We start from the raw sequence: 8,655 nt of genomic DNA, 5'->3' as shown, positions 1-8,655 counted from the left end.
CCACTTCCTGGTGCAGCTGGGGGCCCCTGGTTGGGCAGGCATTCAAGCCTTCTCTCCTTCAGTAGTTTGGCTTTGTGCTTGGGACCTGGGGCAGCCAGTCAGGGGATGTGGCCTGCAGGGTTCCTGGGCCACTGCCCTGTTTCTCTTCTTGCCCTTCAGAACATGCAGCTGGGCCACCGCCCCAGGATCAGGGGGCCTGGACATTGCAAGTGAATAAGCACATTTCCATTCAATTCCAGCTTTGGAGAGAGCACAAACCGTACTAAAGGCAGGCCCTATGGAGAAATGGCCTAGAGGGAGGAGACGGAGCGCTTGACATTGGAACACAGTCAAGATGGAATTCGGGACTCAGCTGTGAATTACTATCTAGAGCCTCAGAGCTGAGAGGCCAGTCCAGTGGCCAGACCTTCCAGTGAAGTGCGGCTCAGAGCCTCTAGTGACTTCATCTTGATACACCATCCAGTTAAGCTCAAAATGTCCCAGTGGGAAGATGTGTTAGCATCTCCCTGAGATGCTCGATGCTGAGAGCCACACCCTTTCAAACCATCTTCTGACACACAGCCTTGGTGCCTCTAGGTTCCACCCTGTATTTGACCTTTTGACAAGAAGGAAATTAAACCAGACCAGCCATTTGCACTGATGTTTTCAAGCCAATGTTATCGACTCAATAAGTGCTTAGCAATTTGCTTCCTTTTCTGTCTCCCTATTTTCAGCTCCATTTTAACCAGGAGTTATTTATAAAGATCTGTTCCTCTTTACGTTCTTCAGTACTGCAGAATTCTGCTAAATTGTGTTCCCAAATGGGAACTGGTAGCTGGAAATCACTGACTTGTTACATGAGCTTAGCAGTAAAAGCCAGTTGGGGCTTCTGATACCAACCTAGGGGAGGTTTCTACACTGTGAAGGAGAGACCCCTAGCATCTTCAGGCGGAAGTCACTACACCTGGGCTGAGGGGACTCATGTGTTATGTTCATATCTGAAGTTCTCTCCCTTTGCTTTCCCCTGTGTGTGTTCCTGCCCTGAATGTGACTGTCCTTGATAGTTATTGTTGCTGACTTAGATGTAGTTGTGGGGGATTGTAGGATATTAACATGGGGAGGACTTCAATCTGCCTGCCCTCCTTTTCTTGTTCTCTCCTTCCCTTTGCTATTCTTTCCCTCAAACATTTCTGAAATGTCTGTTCTTCTATGCTCTGTGGTTGGGCTTGGGAAGATATGGTGCCAGAGGTACTACCTCTAGGATAGAGGCAGATCATACACACTGTTCCTATTACCAAGCAAGTGTCTAAGAAAGACCTTCAGGAATACAAAAGAAAGAGGGACTTTTTATCTGATCACCTCATTTTACAGGCAAAGCCACAGGCCCAACCAAAGAGACAGCAAATGCTGGCCTTTAGGCTCTTTGTTGGGCCATATCTCCTCCTCCTTTGGGCTGTATTGTACACTAGCCAGCCCACCCAGAATGTGTGTCCATGCCGAGTGCTGTGCTAGATGCTGCCTTCTGGGATCTGGGCCTGAATGAGGTGGTTCCAGGCAGCCTGGGGCCAAAGTCTTCAAGTTTGTAAAAGTTGGAGATCAGCTACTGACAAAGATGGCCCCATACTTGGTAAACTTGTGCACAAGGTCAGAGATGGTGATAGTTTTCTTGGGCTCTGTGTATTTATCCCATGGAAGGAGCTTCTGGAAAAGATTCTAGTTCCAGATGGACAAGAGCCTTAGTGAATCAGAGTCCCCACAGTCAAGCATGTTGGGATTTGAATCTTTCCCAGCCAGGGCCCTTGTAGGAGCTGAGGATATAGTCCAATGGGGGAGCTGTGACTTCTGTCCTAGGATACTTCCTTCCTGTCCCTCAGGGCCTAGTTTGCTCATCTCTGCAACTACAGGTTTAAAAAGATCTCTAGGTTATCTCCAGTGTCCATTTGTTGAGGCATTCATGATATATGGATCTAAGCCATAAATAATACTTATTATTAAAATAGCTGAGATTTGTTTGCTTTCATTCTGTGTCAGGCCCTGCATTAAGCACTTTCCCTGCTTAACTCCCATCATCTCCCTAAGACCCACTTAAGAAGGAGGCTCTGATGGCCAAGTAGGATATTGAGGCTCAGAGTGACTCAGGAACTCACCCATGAAGGGCACTGCCCTAGAGCTACAGAACCCTGGTACTGTTGCAGGTCTATACAGCCTTTGCTTTCAACCTCTATCTTAACAAGCATCATCAGGGCTGGAACAGAAGAGATCCTGACTAAAATGTCTCCACAACATGGTACTCAATGGAAACAATATGCTCAATGGGAAAACACTCAGAGAAGCTATCCTGGGTCCTCTCCCAGCCCTGCCCTTGCATCAGGACTAACCCACTCACAGTGGCCCCTGATAGAACCGAGGCCCCTAGTGAAGAGATGCCAAGAAAGAGTACAAGTTAAGTGATGGCATGAGTGATTTGTCCAAGGGCCACATGGTCAGCTAAGACTCAACTGGGACCCTTGCAGTCTCCTGACACTAAGACTGCATGCTTTCTCCTGAAGCCACCATTTGTAATATTTTTTCCAAAGGCTCAGGAGACCTTGGCACTGACTCCAGCAGCCCTCTATCGTGTCTTCTGCAGCCCCATCACTGTTCCTCTGGGTAGTGCTGACTAGCAGTTTAATTCTCATTTAAGGGACATTGATTCCCCATGAACAAAAGAGCCACCTTCATTTGTGCTGAAACCGCGGCTCCAAGCTTGAAAAGCAGCAGGAGAAAGTACAAAATTCAGTGCTTAGCCAAGCAGAAAGAAGGGTGGTTTGAGGTCAGGCTGGCCTGTGGGACCATTTATCCACCTAGAGTTGAAGAGAACAGACAGGTATCCAGTGACTTCGTTCAGTCTGGGGAGGGAGCATAGCGGGTGTTTCCTGACAACCAGGGAGAGTGGATTGAGGGCTTCGGCCAGTCATTGCCTATCTATTTGCTGTGTGCTCATTGTGCCAGGCATTGTAGTAGTACCAGGGAAAAGGTAATGAATAAAACATCATCCCTGCCCTCCTGGCAGAAGGTGTATATAGTCATGAAAAGAAGCATCTTGCAAACACACCGTAGCTGGCTGTGTGCTGTGCTGTCAAGTGGTTCAGGGACAGTTAGCAAGGAGAGGGAGGAGAAGGTGGTGTAAAAGTTGATTCTGAATCCTCAAGGTTGGCAGCATAAGGATTGTAATTGCCAAAGCAGAGGCGATGTCTTAGGTCTTCTTATCAAACAGAACAGTTGACAGGGCTGGCCTTTCTGCTCTTGCATTCCTGTTCTCCAACTCCTAACAAGCTGTTTCTTTGTGACTTGCCTCCTGTCTCTTTGATGCTCCTCCTCTGACTCTTTCATGACTCATTTTCTGTGAAGCTTCCTCAGGGTTTTCTTTCTTACTAGGAAAACTCAGTTGAAGTCGTGCCTTTTCACAGCTTCCTGTATCTCCTGTCCTTACATCGGAGTTCTCACTTGCAGGCCAGTGTCCCTGCTTGCAGTCTCCTACTCCCCAGGAACAGAAGCATGAACACCAGGGTCTCCTGGGGGACTGCCTCTGCACTGCATTTCCGATCTCAGCCTGTCTTCAACTCAGAGAGGTAAAAGAATAATCTGGATGCAGACTCCCCTCCTACTGCTTAGTAGTGATATGACCTTGAGGAACCTCCATGGGCCCTAGGGGCTCTGACTAATCCTCTGAAAAATAAGGGAGAGACTCCAAACTCACCAGCTAGCTGTTGCAAGGACTCAGTGCTGCCTAGCACCATGCTGCCACACACTAGATGGTCAGCTCAGGTTCCCTCTGTCCAATCCTAGGTTACTCCTACCTCCCAACTGATTCATTCTCTGTTTATGCACTAAATCTGGTCAGTTCCAACTCATAATGATCTCTTGGGTTCATTCCCTCCTCTGCTTATCTGAATGACCTCTCTGCGTTCAGAGAATTAACAACTAAAAATACCTTTTTAAGGGGCCCATTGCTTATGTAGTGTCATGAACTTCAGTCTCTTTACCAAGTCATACAGCCCATGTCTCAAGTAGGCTTCTTCCCAGAAACCCTTCTGCTACTTATCCTCTGGTACTTCTTCAGGCTCTGTGCCTTTGTTCAAGTGGTTCCAAATGCCTTGGATGGCTCCTCACTCCTCTTCCCCCCCCCCTTCCTCTCATCTGATCAATTTTGCAGGCAATGAACATGTAAGGCTCCTACTACCTCCCTCTGGACCTGGGCTGGGAACTCCCTCCTCTGAACTTCTCTAGTGACCATCGCATCACTGTTGTTTGCTAGGATATACTCCGAGCACACAGCATAAATGCCCCTCTGTCTTTGGTGGCTGGTCTGTCTTTATCTGAGGGAAGGTGCAGAATCTAGGTCATCTCTGTGCCCTTAAAACCGACACAGAGCTGGGAGCTGTTACTCCATCAATGAGGTCTTGGATTACCTAGTGGGTTCTAGCAGTTCAAAAAAGCCCATTAATAAATTAAGCGCCACCAAAGGGATATTGTCAATGGAGGTGTGTGTCTCTGTTGGTTATTTTGTGCCAAGACAGGCATAAACTTCCCCCTGTATGTTTTTTGGTAAGCTCTGGGCCCCAGAGTGAGCTGTCTGTGGCCTGGTACCTCCATTCCCCAGTTTCTTCCATCATCTTCTTGTTGATTCTCCAGTTATAATCTTCTTGCTCATCCACTTGCTTGCTAACTCACCTGCTTTCTCTAACTTAAACAAAAGAATGGAATGACACACTCTGTTTATATTCCTTTCCCTCTCTCAGAACCCTGTTGTTACGTTAGGATCTTGCATTTATGTGGCTAGAGTGAATGGTGGGTGAAGGATTTACCAACAGTGTCTCATTTTTTTTTTTTTTTTTTGGTTTGGGAAACCAGTGAAGTGGACATTTTAAAATATCCAGTGGAAGCCTGGGAGCTTGGGGTTGTTTCTCTGGGGGAGTGGGTGGAGGTTGGTAGGTGGTCCTTTGTGTTACACACACCTGCTGGCTCCATCTCTACAGCCAAGGCACCCTCTAGGGTCAGGTGAGGTCAGACTAGGGATATACCTACAGCTGACTTGTGCCCTCTACTATTCCTGAGAGGTCAAATCCAACGAAGCTAGTCTGTGGTGGTTACATCTTCAGAGCATCTTAGGAAAGCAGTGTGTTTCTCAATGGCAGCCTGGAAATCATTTACATGAGAAGTAACTGGTGGACTGCAGAGAAATGGTGTTGCCTGGCCATTGGCAAGGTGACATGCCACCTGGGCCTTGAATGCACACCTGCTGTGGTTCAGCAGCTACCACCAGTTCACTAGCCATGGCTACCTTGAACTGCACACTGGAATCTTGAGTAGAGACAGAGAGAGTGGAAAAGAGAATCTGGCATACAACCCAACTTCTGTGTTTTCTATGAATACAAAATATAACCCATTGTTAACCTAGCAACAAAAGCAAATACTTGGCAATCTATAATACTTACAAAATCCGTTTTACCTCAACATCAAAGATTTATTTACTTAAAAAAATCTGCTTGTTGTTTATGCTTTTTATTTTTGATTGTGGCAAAATCCATATAACATGAAATTTACCATCTTAACCATTTTGAAGAGATGTTAACAGCATTTGCGGCTGGGCATAATGGCTTATGTCTGTAATCCCAGCACTTGAGAGGGTGAGGCAGCTTGAGTGTAGCCTGAATTACACAACAAGTTAAAGGGTAGCCTGGGTTACTCCCAGGGTCAGATTTTTTTTAAGGTACCAGACAGCTTTTTTTCCCTAATTTAAATACATACACATCCTGTAATGTTTTGTGGGGTTTTTTTAAAGCAGAGTAATAGATTTCTTCTCCAGTGTTCAGAGGCCTAAATTAAGAAATCATCTGTTCCCATTTGTGAGCATACCTAAGGAGTGGGAGATGATGGAGGTTGAGACTCAGGTGAGCACTTTGTCCTAGGGCTAGCTGAGACGCTGACTACCACACTACACACTGTAGCACAGGAAGGACCTACCTGACCCACTTGTGCAAAACAAACATGAAGGTGGCAATGAGGAACTGCGCCACAGCCACTGAGGCCACCAAGCTACTTCATTATGCTCCCCACCTGTCTACTTGCCTTTGGAAAAGGCTTAGGTTGAAGCTACCTAGTATCTAGTTTTTGCCCTCCACCTCTTCTCCCTCCAGCCAGAGTCAAGTTGCCTAATCATCTTTCTGAAGATGTCTCCAGAAAAGAAAAGTTAAACATCATGGTAGCTCATATAATAGTGAACATGGTTCCTAAATAATAAATGCAAGATAATGATAACAGGTGCTAGATAGAACAAGAAATGGCAGCTAATAGTCTAATAGCCAGGGCATTACAAATACCATATCCATGTACCTCAGAAACCATCCAGTGATTTGTGGCCATTTGGTGGAAGAGCCAGTATCTTGTAATGAGCTTGAGGACAAAAGGGCCTTGACTCACTTTACCCTGTGATGTTCACAGTTAGACAGAGAGGACTGAAAACCTATCAAACATGGAGGTCTTTAAGAAGGCAAGGAGGCATCTCATGAACTTCAGACTCTTTTCTGTCTTCAAACACACAGAACAGTCTATCAGTCTTGATTGCTTAAGTAATTAGCCCTCAATTTCCCAAAGTTCATGTAAATGAAATAGCTCAATACTTAATGATGTAGAATACTTAAGCTCTCTCTTTCCAACTCGCTTCTCCCTCTGACTTGGACAATTCTCTCCTGTGACCTCTACCCCAAGAAAAAAGGACAGAAGGGCAGAGAAACAGCCTTCCCACTCCAAAAGGACTTTGCAGGTGGTCAGTGGCATGGTGAGGGCTTCCTCTCTGCACCTACCACTATATGGCATCCCTAACTGATGGGTACACAAGGTGCCAGGACCTGAGCTGGAGCCATAACTGGCTCTGCAGTGACAGGCCCAAGTTAATTTCTGAATTTAAGAATGCGATTGTTCTTTTTCCTCATGAGTAAATGTGTCTATTTTCTAACATCTTTTCCATCCATTTCTCCCTTCCCCCACCCCACCCTTCCACTGGGCTGCACTGCACCCTAGGAGGAGGTTAGGGTAGAATAAACTTCCTGTTTAATGGAAGATCAGGAAGATGGTGGTGGCACGTCTCAAGTCTCTGGTGATGGGTGGTGGAAGGCTTATGTTGGGTGTCTAAGCCTTTTTGGAGCAAAGGGTGGCTAGAGATGGGGAGAGGGGTTGGCTTGTGTCCTTGCTGTAGCCCTCTGAGGTACTTCTTCCTTTCTACTGGCTGGTGTGGAGTCTAGTCCAGGCCTAGGCTTTACTCCTGGCCTCATGCTCTGACCAGCATCTGTGTGGAGAGGCCTGTTTGATAGTGTTCCTGTCTGGGGGGGGGGCAAGCTTAGAGTGCCAGAACCAGCAGCACTGAGGGTCTATACTGGTCAGGAAGGGAAGGCAGTTGTACTTGGCTGTCACCCAGGCTAAGGGCCTAAACAAAGTGAGAGTGTGCAAAGAGCCATGACAGGTCTGGTGATGCTGCGGCACTGTGGAAGAGGTTGGTGGATCCCAAGTGGCAGCTCTTGCCAGCCTTCTACCCTACCCTTCCCTGCTGCTTCAGCTAGCCCTCCTGTCTACTTCCCCTGAGGACGTGACCCTTGCTCTGGCTGACTCCTGAGTGAGTTTCTCTGCTCATGATCACTCTGTGACAGTTTTCCCTGGGGCTTCCACATTCTGTACACATGGTTTAGGGGTGTTGCTGGGACTTGGTGGCCTGAACATTTTCTTTCTGGACCAGACTGACTTCCCTGAAGAAAGAACTTATACAATGCCATGTTGCTGGGACCATTAAATTATATATGTGTGTGTGTGTGTGTGTGTGTGTGTGTGTGTGTGTGTGTGTGTGTGTGTGTGTGTGTGTGTGTGTGTATGAATACGTCATCTCAGTAAGCAGATAGTACACTGCTCAGTGGTTCATCTGGAGTCACCCTGTTCCCCACAACCCAAATGAAGCCAAGACAGATGGGAGGGGAACAGCAGTGGAGCTGTGGAAGCTGCTTGGCCTGGGACCAGGCGCTCATTGTCTATACCTGGTGTGGCTTCAGCTCAACATGATGCCCCTTTCCCAAAGGCCCTGTCTCAGGGATCGGGGGAAGGCAGAGGCGTTTGCCCCTGAGGGGTTGGTGGCAGGAGCTAAACCCTTAGTGGCCTTTGTCAGTTCCTCAACCTGTCCTTCCTTGCTTTGCCAGCCATGCGGTGTGATGGTCTATGGAGCTTCCTTGACTGAGAAGGAAAGGGAGTCTGAGGCACAATGGTGGGGATGTGGACAAATGCCTTCAGTGTCACAATAACCTCTCTTGCGCTGTTGGGTTGCTTCCCTTGGTCCTAGAGAGAAATACTGTGCCATTCTGAGAGATTTGGGGGAGGAGAGACCACAGTGGCCCCTCATTTTATGAAAATATTTCCCTGGGAGTATGGATTCCTTCACATCCTTATGGTATAATTCTGGTTGCCTGTGGCTGCCCTGGAGTAGTGATTCTGCAGTCATGCCTGGGACTCAAGGCCTAAAAACATCATCAGGGTATTTTATGTCAATCACTGTATTTGAAAGGTCTTCAATTTCTACCAATAAAACCAGTCAGATGGTTCATCTGGCAAAAGACTCTGGCTGTGCATCTGTGTGTGTGCCTGTTTGCATGCTCA

Source organism: Dipodomys spectabilis, unplaced genomic scaffold, assembly GCF_019054845.1.
Source record: "Dipodomys spectabilis isolate Male_0828 unplaced genomic scaffold, ASM1905484v1 ptg000024l, whole genome shotgun sequence".
In the NCBI taxonomy this organism is placed as follows: domain Eukaryota; kingdom Metazoa; phylum Chordata; class Mammalia; order Rodentia; family Heteromyidae; genus Dipodomys; species Dipodomys spectabilis.
This window is presented reverse-complemented; position numbering follows the sequence as displayed.